Source organism: Chrysochloris asiatica, unplaced genomic scaffold (genome assembly GCF_000296735.1).
Source record: "Chrysochloris asiatica unplaced genomic scaffold, ChrAsi1.0 scaffold00238, whole genome shotgun sequence".
NCBI lineage: Eukaryota > Metazoa > Chordata > Mammalia > Afrosoricida > Chrysochloridae > Chrysochloris > Chrysochloris asiatica.
Window position 1 is genome coordinate 140807 of NW_006408756.1, and position 10646 is coordinate 151452.

General features: G+C 47.0%; 1 pseudogene; it reads left to right on the top strand.

The window, feature by feature from the left end:
• Nucleotides 1-9424, top strand: part of LOC102835146 — an 18849-nt pseudogene extending 9425 nt beyond the window's left edge.
• Nucleotides 9425-10646: the final 1222 nt, after the last annotated feature.

Genomic DNA, 10646 nt, shown 5'->3' on the forward strand with positions numbered 1-10646 from the left:
AAGAAAGAGTCCCCACTGAATAGCTGTCATCTTGTCTAGATGGATCTGGTGAAAACGATAGGGATAAGATTCGTAAGATTCAGTAGTGAATAACTGTTATCATGACTAATCGCGACTGTCACAATTGTAAAGGTAGAAGTTTTGTAACAAAACAGGGGAGTGGTTAATCTTATGGTCCAGAAACAAAGGATCCTAGGGCCTTCGAGAGAGGAACGCACCAATAGAATGTGGGACCTTATCCAGAGAAGCAGTAGTGCCAGAGATGGAGGCAGAGATGGAGGCATGGAGAGGGGGAGCGGCTAAGGATTCTAGATTCATGGAGTAAGAAGATAGGGACTGAGAGCTGGTGACGGGGAGGCAGACTTGCAGAATGTGCGCTTTGGAGATGTAAATTATTATATATGCCTGAGTGGTTTTTGTTTGTTTGTTTGTTTTAAAAAAGCTAAAGTGAATAGAGAGAAATACTGTTAACTGATGGTACATGGAGGGGATTACAATCATTGTAATGAAACAGGGTGTATATTTGTTGAATGTAAAACTGATGATGTGCCCTGTAAAATTCCACTCAATCTACAATAAAAACCTTAAATTAAAAAAAAAAAAAGATGCTGGGACCAGAACCAGGTTAAAGGCTCACCTCCTTCTCATGCCCTGTGATAACCTGCCCAGGAACTCTTCCAGTCCCCAGAAGCTGGTGACAGCCATGACAGAAGAGGTTCAGGGAGGCAAGCATGAGGGGCTGCTGCTGCCCTCTGCTGTTTGAGGAGCCCCATCAGGACCTTCTCACCCGAGGGGCGCTGGAGTCACACTATAAGGCCTGACAACGTCTGTGGAGTCACTGAACTGCACCTGTGACCTCCACGCCTGCGTGCTGGTGTTGAAGCCAGTGCCCCAGTGTTGGCACCTCCTGCCCACTGTGCTGTGTGGGTGGAAGTCTGAACTGTGAACATGCTCCCAAACTGGACTATGTCACCTCAGGAGTGTCCACACACACCTACTTGGACACATGCACACATCTGGACACCACCCTGCAGAGCTGACAAAAAGACACACTGTCCCCCTTCACAGTCAAATCCCTTGGTTGACCTTCACAGCGAAGCCTAGAACCACACCTGACCCAGGAGCACACACACATGGACATACAAACCTGTATGTGCACATACCACTAAAATACCACAGAGATACACCTCCATAGGTACTGTGTGTACATACACACCACCTGTGCATATATGGCAACACACTACATCTATGCATGTATACATGAGTACACATACACCTGTATGCACATACCACACACCTGTGTTTGTGTGTGCACGCATACACCATGGACACTCTGTATGTATGCACACATATTCACATGTGTACATATGCACTCCATCCATCAGTCCTCTGTCAGGCTGTCATACTGTGGTGACTTGTGTGTGTTGCTGTGATACTTGAAGCTATACCACCAGTGTTTTAAATACCAGAAGGGTCACCCATGGTGGACAGGTTTCAGCAGAGATTCAAAATTAAGACAGACTAGGCAGAAAGTGAGGCAGCCTACTTTTGAATGGTTAGCTACTGGAAATCTTTTAAATGCCAGGGGAGTATGATCAAATATAGTACCAGAGATGAACCCTTACGAATAACAACAGGCTTAGTGCCAGAGGCTGAGCCACTCAGGTGGGAAGGCATTCAAACTACAACTGCTCTAAGTAGAGTTGGCCATCATGATGTGAGTGGATAAAGCTGTGATGACCTTCATTTGCTGATGGGGCATGAATGACTCAAAATAAAAAAAATTTTTTAAAAACAGCTTTAAACACCCATTTATAATCAGAAACATGGAATGCATAAAGTAATATCATTGCTGACATCAGATGGCTCTGGGCTGAAAGCAGAGAATACCAGAAAGATGTTTACCTGTGCTTTATTGACTATGCAAAGGCTTTCTTTTTTAAGAGTTTTTACTTACTTATTTTTATTGTGAATTGATTGATAGTTTACATGGGAGAACATTGGCTTTACACCCATCATGTCACTGCAATGATTATCATCTGCTCCATGTACTCTCATCCTTCAGTATTTACCTAGTCCCCTTTGTCTCTTTTTTTTTTTTTTTTTATTGTGAACTGAGTGCTAGTTTCCATGGGAGAACACCGGCTTTACACTCATAGTTTCATTGTAATGATTACAATCTCCTCCGTGCATCATTACGCAACAGTATTTGCTTCTATTCCCTCTGATTTTTTGTTTTTTGGTTTTTGTTTTTTTTTTTGGGGGGGGGTGTACACAAACTCACTCAGGAGTATATAATTATTTAAACAACCAAAAGGCACATTCTGCAAGCCTGCCTCATGGCTGCTAGCACCCAGTCCCTCTCTTTCCATGAGTCTAGAGTCCTCAGCTGCTCCCTTTCGCCATGTCCCCATCTCTGGTGTCGCTGCTTCTCTGGATAAGGTCCCACATTCCACTCATGCTCTTCTCCCTTGATGGTTCTAGGATCTTCTGTTTCTGGACTGTAAAATTTCTACCTTTACAGTTGTGACAGTCACAATTAGTCATTAAAACAATTACTTGTTATTAACTCATAAGAATTTTATCCCCATCTTTTTTTACCAGATCAGTCTAGATAAGATGAAAACTATTCAGTGGGGATTCTACCTTCCCCCGTATACTCTTAAACTAAACACTTTCTTGAAAACTTGCAAGCCAGTTACTTCATGCCTTTATAGCCCCCCATTTTAGGTAGCTAATGTCTAAGTTGCCCATCCCTATCAACCCTGTATACGGAGGGGATAGGATTGATCCTTGATGTGAAGACTCCTTCACTCTCTGTTGGTATTTTGAACTACTACATCTGTTAAGTATAGGTCAAGTTCATCAAATTGTAGCAAATTACACTTTATAAAAAAAAAATTATCTTCTCGTTGAACTCTGATCATCAAGCCAACGAAGCTAGGTCAAGTGGGTACTATCTACAAATTTGGGCATTCTTGTGTGTCTCCCCTCACTTCATACCAGCTGGACACTTCACTCTCTGCTCTCACTCTTCTTTCAGGAGTCGCCAGGTCTCACCACACTTTGGACCAACCAGAACTTTATGCAAAGGTTTTTCATTGTCTGAATCATGACAAGCTATAGACTACATTGAGGACAATGAGTAATCCAGAACACTTAATTGTGCTCATGAGGAACATATACGTAGACAAAGAGACAGTCATTCAAACAGAATAAGGGAACACTGGATAGTTTAAAATTAGGAAAGATGTGAGCCAGGTTGTATTCTTTCACCATATTTATTCAATCTGTATGCTTAGCAAATTATACAAGAAGCTGGATTATATAACGAAGAATGTGGCATCAGGATTGGAGGAAGACTCATTAACAACCGGCAATATGCAGATGATACAAACATGCTTGCTGAAAGTGAAGAAGACTTAAAACACTTACTGATGAAGATCAAAGACCACAGTCTTCAATATGGATTGCATTTCAATGTAAAGAAAACAAAAATCCTCACCACTGGACCAATAAATAAATAGCATAATGACAAAATGGAGAAAAGATTGAAGTTGTCAAAGACTTCATTTTGCTTGGATCCACTATCAACACTCATGGAAGCAGCAGTCAAGAAATCAAACGACATATTGCATTAGGCAAATCTGCTGCACAAGACCTCTTTAAAGTGTACAAGAGCAAAGATGTCAGTTTAAGGACTAAGGTGCACCTGACCCAAGCCATGATAGCTTCATATAGATGTGGAAGTTGAACAATTAATAAGGAAGACAGTAGGAGAATTGATGCCTTTGAGTTATGGTGTTGGAGAAGAACAGTAAAAGTACCACAGACTGCTAGAAAAACCAATCTGTGTTGGACGAGGTACAGCCAGAATGCTCCATAGAAGCGAGGATGGTGAGACTTCGTCTCTCATACTTCGGACATGTCATCAGGAGGGACCAGTCTCTGGAGAAGGACATCATGTTTGGCAAAGTGGAGGGTAGCAAAAAACAGAAAGACCTCCAACAAAATGGACTGACCCAGTTGCAGCAGCAATGGGCTTAAGTGTAGCAGCGATTGTGAGGATGATGCAGGGCTGGGTGGTGTTTCGTTCTGTTGTACATCGGGTCCCTATGAGTTGGAACTCTCGTGACTGCACCTAACAGCAACAATGTTGTTGTTGTTAAGTGCCGTCCAGTCGGTTCCAACCCATAGCGACCCTGTACAGGGTTTCCGAGGGTGTAAATCCTTACGGGAGTAGAAAGCCTCATCTTTCTCCCGCGGAGCGACAATAACATAGGGTAAAATACTGAATGATGCAGAAAGCATCAAAAGAAGATGGAAAGAATGCACAGAGTCACTGTACCAAAAAAACATGGTTTATGTTCAAAGCATTTCAAGAGGTAGTCAATGGTACTAAAGGGAGAAGTCCAAGCTGCACTGAAGGCATTGGTGGAAAACAAGCCTCCAGGAACTGATGGAACGAGTGCACATTGAAATCTTTCAACAAACTGATGCAGCACTGGAGGCACTCACTCATTTATACCAAGAAATATGGGAAGCAACTACCTGACCAACCAATTGGAAGAGACCATATTTGTGCCCATTTCAAAGACAGGCGACCCAAGGGAATGTGGAAATCATTGAACAATACCATTTATATCACATGCAAGTAACATTTTGATGAAACTATTTTAAAACAGTTGCACTGACAGAGAACGTACCAGAAATTCAAGTCAGATGCAGAAGAGGAATGGAACTAGGGATATCATTGCTGATATCAGATAGATTTTGGCTGGAAGCAGAGAATTCCAGAAAGATGTTTACTTGTGCTTTATTGACTATAAGAAAATTTTCAACTGTGTAAATAATGACAAACTATAGATAACATTGAAAAGAATGGGTAAACCACAACATTAATTGTGCTCATGAGGAATCTGTACATAGATCAAGAGGCAGTTGTTAGACTAGAATAAGGGGATACTGGATGGCTTCAAATCAGAAAAGGGGTGTGTCACTTCACCATACTGCTTCGGTCTGTATGTCGAGCAAGTCATCTGAGAAGCCAGCCACATTATGTGAAGAAGACGGTGGCATCAGGACTGGAGGGAAAATCATTAACAACCTGGGATATGTAGATGATAAAAGCTGGCTTGCTAAAAAGTGAAGAGGACTTAAAATATTTACTGATGAATATCAAAGACTACAGCCTTCAGTAGGGATTGCACCTCAGTGTAAAGAAAACAAAAATCCTCACCACTGGACCAATCGATGATATCATGATAAATGGAGGAAAGAGTGAAGCTGTCAGACTTTATTTTGCTTTGGTCCATTATGAACACTCAGGGAAATAGCAGTCAAGAGATCAGATGACATCTTGCAATAGGCAAATCTGCTGCACAAGACCTCTTTCAACTGTCCAAGAGCAGTGCTGTCAATTTGAGAATGAAGGTGCCCCAGACGCAAGCCATGGTATTTTCAATACATGTGCAACCACTTGTCTGTCCATGCGTCACACTGTAGCGACTTGCACATTGCTGTGGTGCTGGAAGGTATACCACCAGTATTTTGAAAGCAAACAGAGTCACCCATAGTGGACAGGTTTCAGCTGAGCTTCCAGATGAAGACAGACTAGGAAGAAGGAGAGATGGACTACTTCCAAATGTTTAGCCACTGAAAACCTTCTGAGTAACAGCGAAGCGCCGTCAGACAGCACCAGAAAACTGAATACTGAAATATGATGAATACCATCAGAATATTGTCAGCTATAGTGTCAGATGATGAGCTTCTCAGGTTGGAGAGTACTCAAAATATGACTGGGGAAGAGCTACCTTCTCAGAGTAGAGTTGACTGTGATGACATGAATGGAGTAAAGCTTTCAGGACCTTCGGTTGATGATGAGACACAGCTCAAAATGAGGGAAAACAGCTGCAAATCAGAATTTGAAATGTAAGAAATATGAATCTAGGAAACTTGAACATGGTCAAAAATGAAATGGAACGCATAGACATCGATATCCTAGGAATTACTAAACTGAAATGGACTGGTAGTGGCCATTTTGAATCTGATAATCACATGGTTTACTATGCTGGGAATAAAAAATTGAAGAGGAATGCCATTGCATTCATCGTCAAAAAGAACATTTCAAGATCTATTCTGAAGTATAATGAATGATGTCTGTGATAGGATAATAGCTATATGCCTACAAGGAAGAACAGTTAACACCACTATTATTCACATTTATGCACCAACCACTAAAGCTTATGATGATGAAATGGAAGAATTCTACCAACTTCTTCAGTCTGAAATTGATCAAACATGCAATCGAGATGTATTGATAATTACTGGTGGTTAGAACGCAAAGGTTGGAAACAAAGAGGAAGGATCAGTAGTTGGAAAATATGACCTTGGTGATAGAAATCAAATTGACTACATCTATGAAAAGAGATGGTGTGGTCCAGGCTCTTAAGATCAGATGGTACTCCTGATGACAGGGTCTCTATCCCCACCACCCAAGCTCACCAACTTGTGCCGTACAAGCTATCTGCCGTCCTAGCCTGAAACCCCACTACAGGGAATTCCTTCGCTGCCTGCAGGCTAATCTTTAAATAATAATGGGAGAGGGCGGAAAGGGCTTGAGAGACCCATCAGCGCTCACGAGTACACACGCGTGCGCACACACACATGCCTCGCACACGCACACGCACCCACACCGTTTCCATTACAGGTGACGAAAATCTCACAGCTTCTGTAGCAGTGCTCAGGACTGGCCACCGAGGGGCAGGGTTGAGCTGCTTTCCGTTTTTTCACATCCTAGAGTTCTGGCGTGGCGCTGCGGGTTATAGCACTAAATTGCAAAATTGGTTTGAACCGCATGACTCACCAGGCACTCATCGGAAACCCTATACAGAGTCGCTGAGTCGGAATCAACTTGATGGCACTTAACAACCACAGTGCCCCATTACTGCTCCCACATCCATTTGAGAAGCCTTGCCCAGGACCAGAGGGAGTGTGGGCCACCTGAGACAGGGAGCTGCAGACGAAGCCCCTGCTGGTTACCCCATGCCTGGGTAGCCTCAAGCCCATCTTCCCACCTCGGAGGCAAGAAAGTTATCGGGATTTCACAAATGAGGAACTGTGGGAGTTGGGAACCACTGCATCGGTCCACCTGCATCTTGACACACCTGGGCACACCACACCTGGGCATCAGCCCAAAGTCTCTTGAGTGGCAAGGTTACACATCCACATCTGTACGGTCATCAACCTCAACAGGGATGTGTTTGCTATGGCTGCACCAAGACACCAGAAACTTGGTCTAAGTGTGTCTCTGTGTGTGAATGCATGCAAGTATGTCTGTCTGCATGTTTGTGTGTCTGTATATGTCTGGGTACGTGAATATGTGTATGTGTCCATGTGAAGATCTGAGTCACTGAACACTCAGGAGGAGAGTGACTGCCACTGCAGCCCCCCACAGACTCTGCAGCCCCCCCAAGAACAAATGTTGCAGGTCCCAGGAGAGGGAAGGTTTTGCAGAGTGGGGTTATGTGAGGGAGCCAAGAAGAGGAGCTCACCCGGGGGAGTGGACTTATCTGGACATGCAGGTGCACACATGTACATGGCTATACACATATATCCACTGCATACATAGGCATGGTCACACGTAGATCCACAAGCAGGTACAACACCTTCCAAGACACAGAGAAGGGTGCCTCCAGGAACAAACAACACATTCACTCATTGACATTCCCACCCACCCCATCCCCCCGCTGCCCATGACTGCACAAGCTGCACCAGCCCGCTTCTGGGACTCGACACAGCAATCCAGCGACCTGTGAGCCCAGCCCATCTCTCTGGGCACTGTCAGTCAGACACCCTCTGTGTGTTCCCCCTCTGTCACTCGGACTGAGCAGGTCAGAGCAGCCCCTTGGGGGGACAGGCTAACCTTGATGAGATCTCTAACTTTCTGGCTCCTGTGGCACTGGACAGGTCAGTGGGGAAAGGAGTAGGCAGGGCCAGCAGAATCTTCAGTGTGGGTAGAGTGGGCATGGGACACTTCACCTAGAAGAAGATGCTTTGGATTGGAGGGGCTGGGAAACAACAGAGAAGCATTTGTGACGATACCACATTGATTTCACTTAGACTGTGTTTGGGAGACTGGAGAGCAGATACAAGTCCCCCACAGGTCCGCTGCAGCCTAAAAGAGAACACACAGCCCCCGTGCATCCTCAGCCAGGGAACTGGGTCTAGATGTTGTACTCAACACATAGCCAGATCTAGCATCTGTTTCTGCTTCAAAATCCAGCTCAAGGAGGCTCCAAACACTGCCCACTCAGAGCCATCCCCCAGCTCTCTGCCCAGGACAAGGTTTGTGAGCATTCCTGCCTGATGGGACACTGGTCACTCCGATTCTGATTCTAGTAACCTGGGATGGGACCCCCAAGACCATGGAGGCTCACCTCTCCCTCCCACCACAAGAGCCAAGGGTACTGACCAGTCCTCAGACAACACTACCCCCAGCTGCTGACAGCCTTGTGCATGGTCCTGCCTGTGGTGTACTCGGTCATCTGTGCCACGGGGCTGACCAGCAACACAACTGTCCTCTGGACAACCGGATATGCACGCTGCACCTGGCTATTTCCGTCAGCCTGTTTGTGCTGGCCAGCATGGCCAAGAACCTGCTACAGCCCTGGCCCTTAGGGGAGCTCTCTGCAAAGTCACGCTGGCAGTCAGCCACTACATTTTCTGCAGCGTCGAATTCATGGCTGCCTTCAGCCTGGACTGCTACCTGATGGTGTGAGTGACCACACAGTCCCACCACAGGCCATGATTTTCCCTCTGCCAGGCACAGTCCACCAGCCTGGGCATCTGACTGGGAAACTGCACCCTGATGCCGCCCTTTGCTGGTGTCTCCTGCAACCACCTACAGATGGCCAGCTGCAGAGTGAGCATTCTGCGGCCCGAGCAGGCCTGGCAGCAGGCTGGCCATGTGTAGTCACTGGTGCTGAGACTCGTGGTGCCCATGGGCGTGCCGCCTACGCACTCTTCTCGGAGCTGTTATGCACACTGGGAGCCACACAGTTGTTCCCCAGACGCCAAGCACTGGACTGGGCCAAGAGGAAGGCACCCAGGCTGGTCCTAACTGTGCTGGCGGTGTGTCCTTCCACCTGGCCTCCATCGTGACCCTGGCCACTGGTCATCACCTCCTCCTACATCATCACCAGCCATAGCTACACCAGCTCATGCCTCAACCCTTCCTCTATGTCTTCCTGGACAGCCACTTCCACAAAAACTTCCACATGTTGTGCCAGGGTCCCGGGATCTGAGCAACCCTGCCCCTGTCCCCTGCCAGTACACAACGGTCAAGGGCATCTGCCTGGGGGGCACCCCCGTGCTCACCTCCTTGTCCTCTTCAAAGACAGATGAAGCCCATGATAATGCTTGATCCCATCTGCCCATCTATCTGACCCCAGAAAGAGGCCCTGATCCTGTAGAGCCATGACAGACAGACAGACAGACTGTGCAGATAACACCCACCAGGGGCCACAGGAAGCCTGCACAGTGGAGGGAAGGAAGGATGTGTCCTGTGACCTCATCTGAGGCACACTCACTCTACAAAGGACCCCTGGTCCTCCAGAGACAGGAAAGGAGGTGACAACAGGTGGATGCCTTGGGGCTCAAGACCAGGATGTGGCTATCAAGGCTGAAATTCAGGTGACATTTTATCAGGGGGCCCACACCCCTCACTCCCCATGACCTATGGTGCCCCGAATACCCTCTCACACCTCCTGCAATGTCTTGTATCCATAGTAACCTCTTAGTCCCTTCATACTCTCACCATGGATCATATCCCCTCAGGCCCCTTCATACCCTCCTATAGGGCACAGACCCCACTGCTAGCACCTCTGGCCCCCAGGTCTGGGTGTCACCTGTCACTGGATGAGGCCTGGGACCTGACTGGCTGCCAGGGCTGCCTGCAGGGCACAAGGAAGCTATGGGATGCCCAGAGGCTGTGAGCACCGGATAGAGGGACCTGAAGCAGGACTGCTGGGGAGAGGGGCCACAGGTTCTCATGGTTCCCAGCTGGTCCCAGCTCAGCCTGCTTTGGTGAATCACCCAGCCCCTCACAGAGTTCCCTTGCAGCTCAAGGAGCCAGGACTCTGGCCAGCAGCATCATCCATGACCATGACACACGCTATCCCAGGGGTCCTGGGCACCATGCATCTGGGTGGAATCCTTCAAAATCCATCCCCAGAACTGTGTGCCCCGCTCCCCACATCCCACATCTACTTTTGCTTCTGGTCATGTGATCGCTCCTTTCTCTGAGCCACTCAGTTCAACCCTATCTCTAGGCACTGTCCCCCCATGTCCTCTCGTCTTAAGCAGCCTAAAGTGCTCTCCCTTCTGCGGCCTTCCCTGAGAACACTGTGCCCATAGTCGGCTGCTTTGTAAGAAAGTCGCCCCCAAACTGAGCAGCTTAAAGCAACAATCATTTGCTCACAGCTTCTGTGGTTCTGGGGTTCAAAGTGGCTCAGGGAGAACAAGCAAGATAGCGGATCGGGTGGAAGGGCCGTAAAGGAGCTCCGCCAACAACAACACAGAATTCCCGACCAAGCAGGCTCAGGGGCTGGTCCCAGAACTCAGAACCACATATAAAGGAATACTTA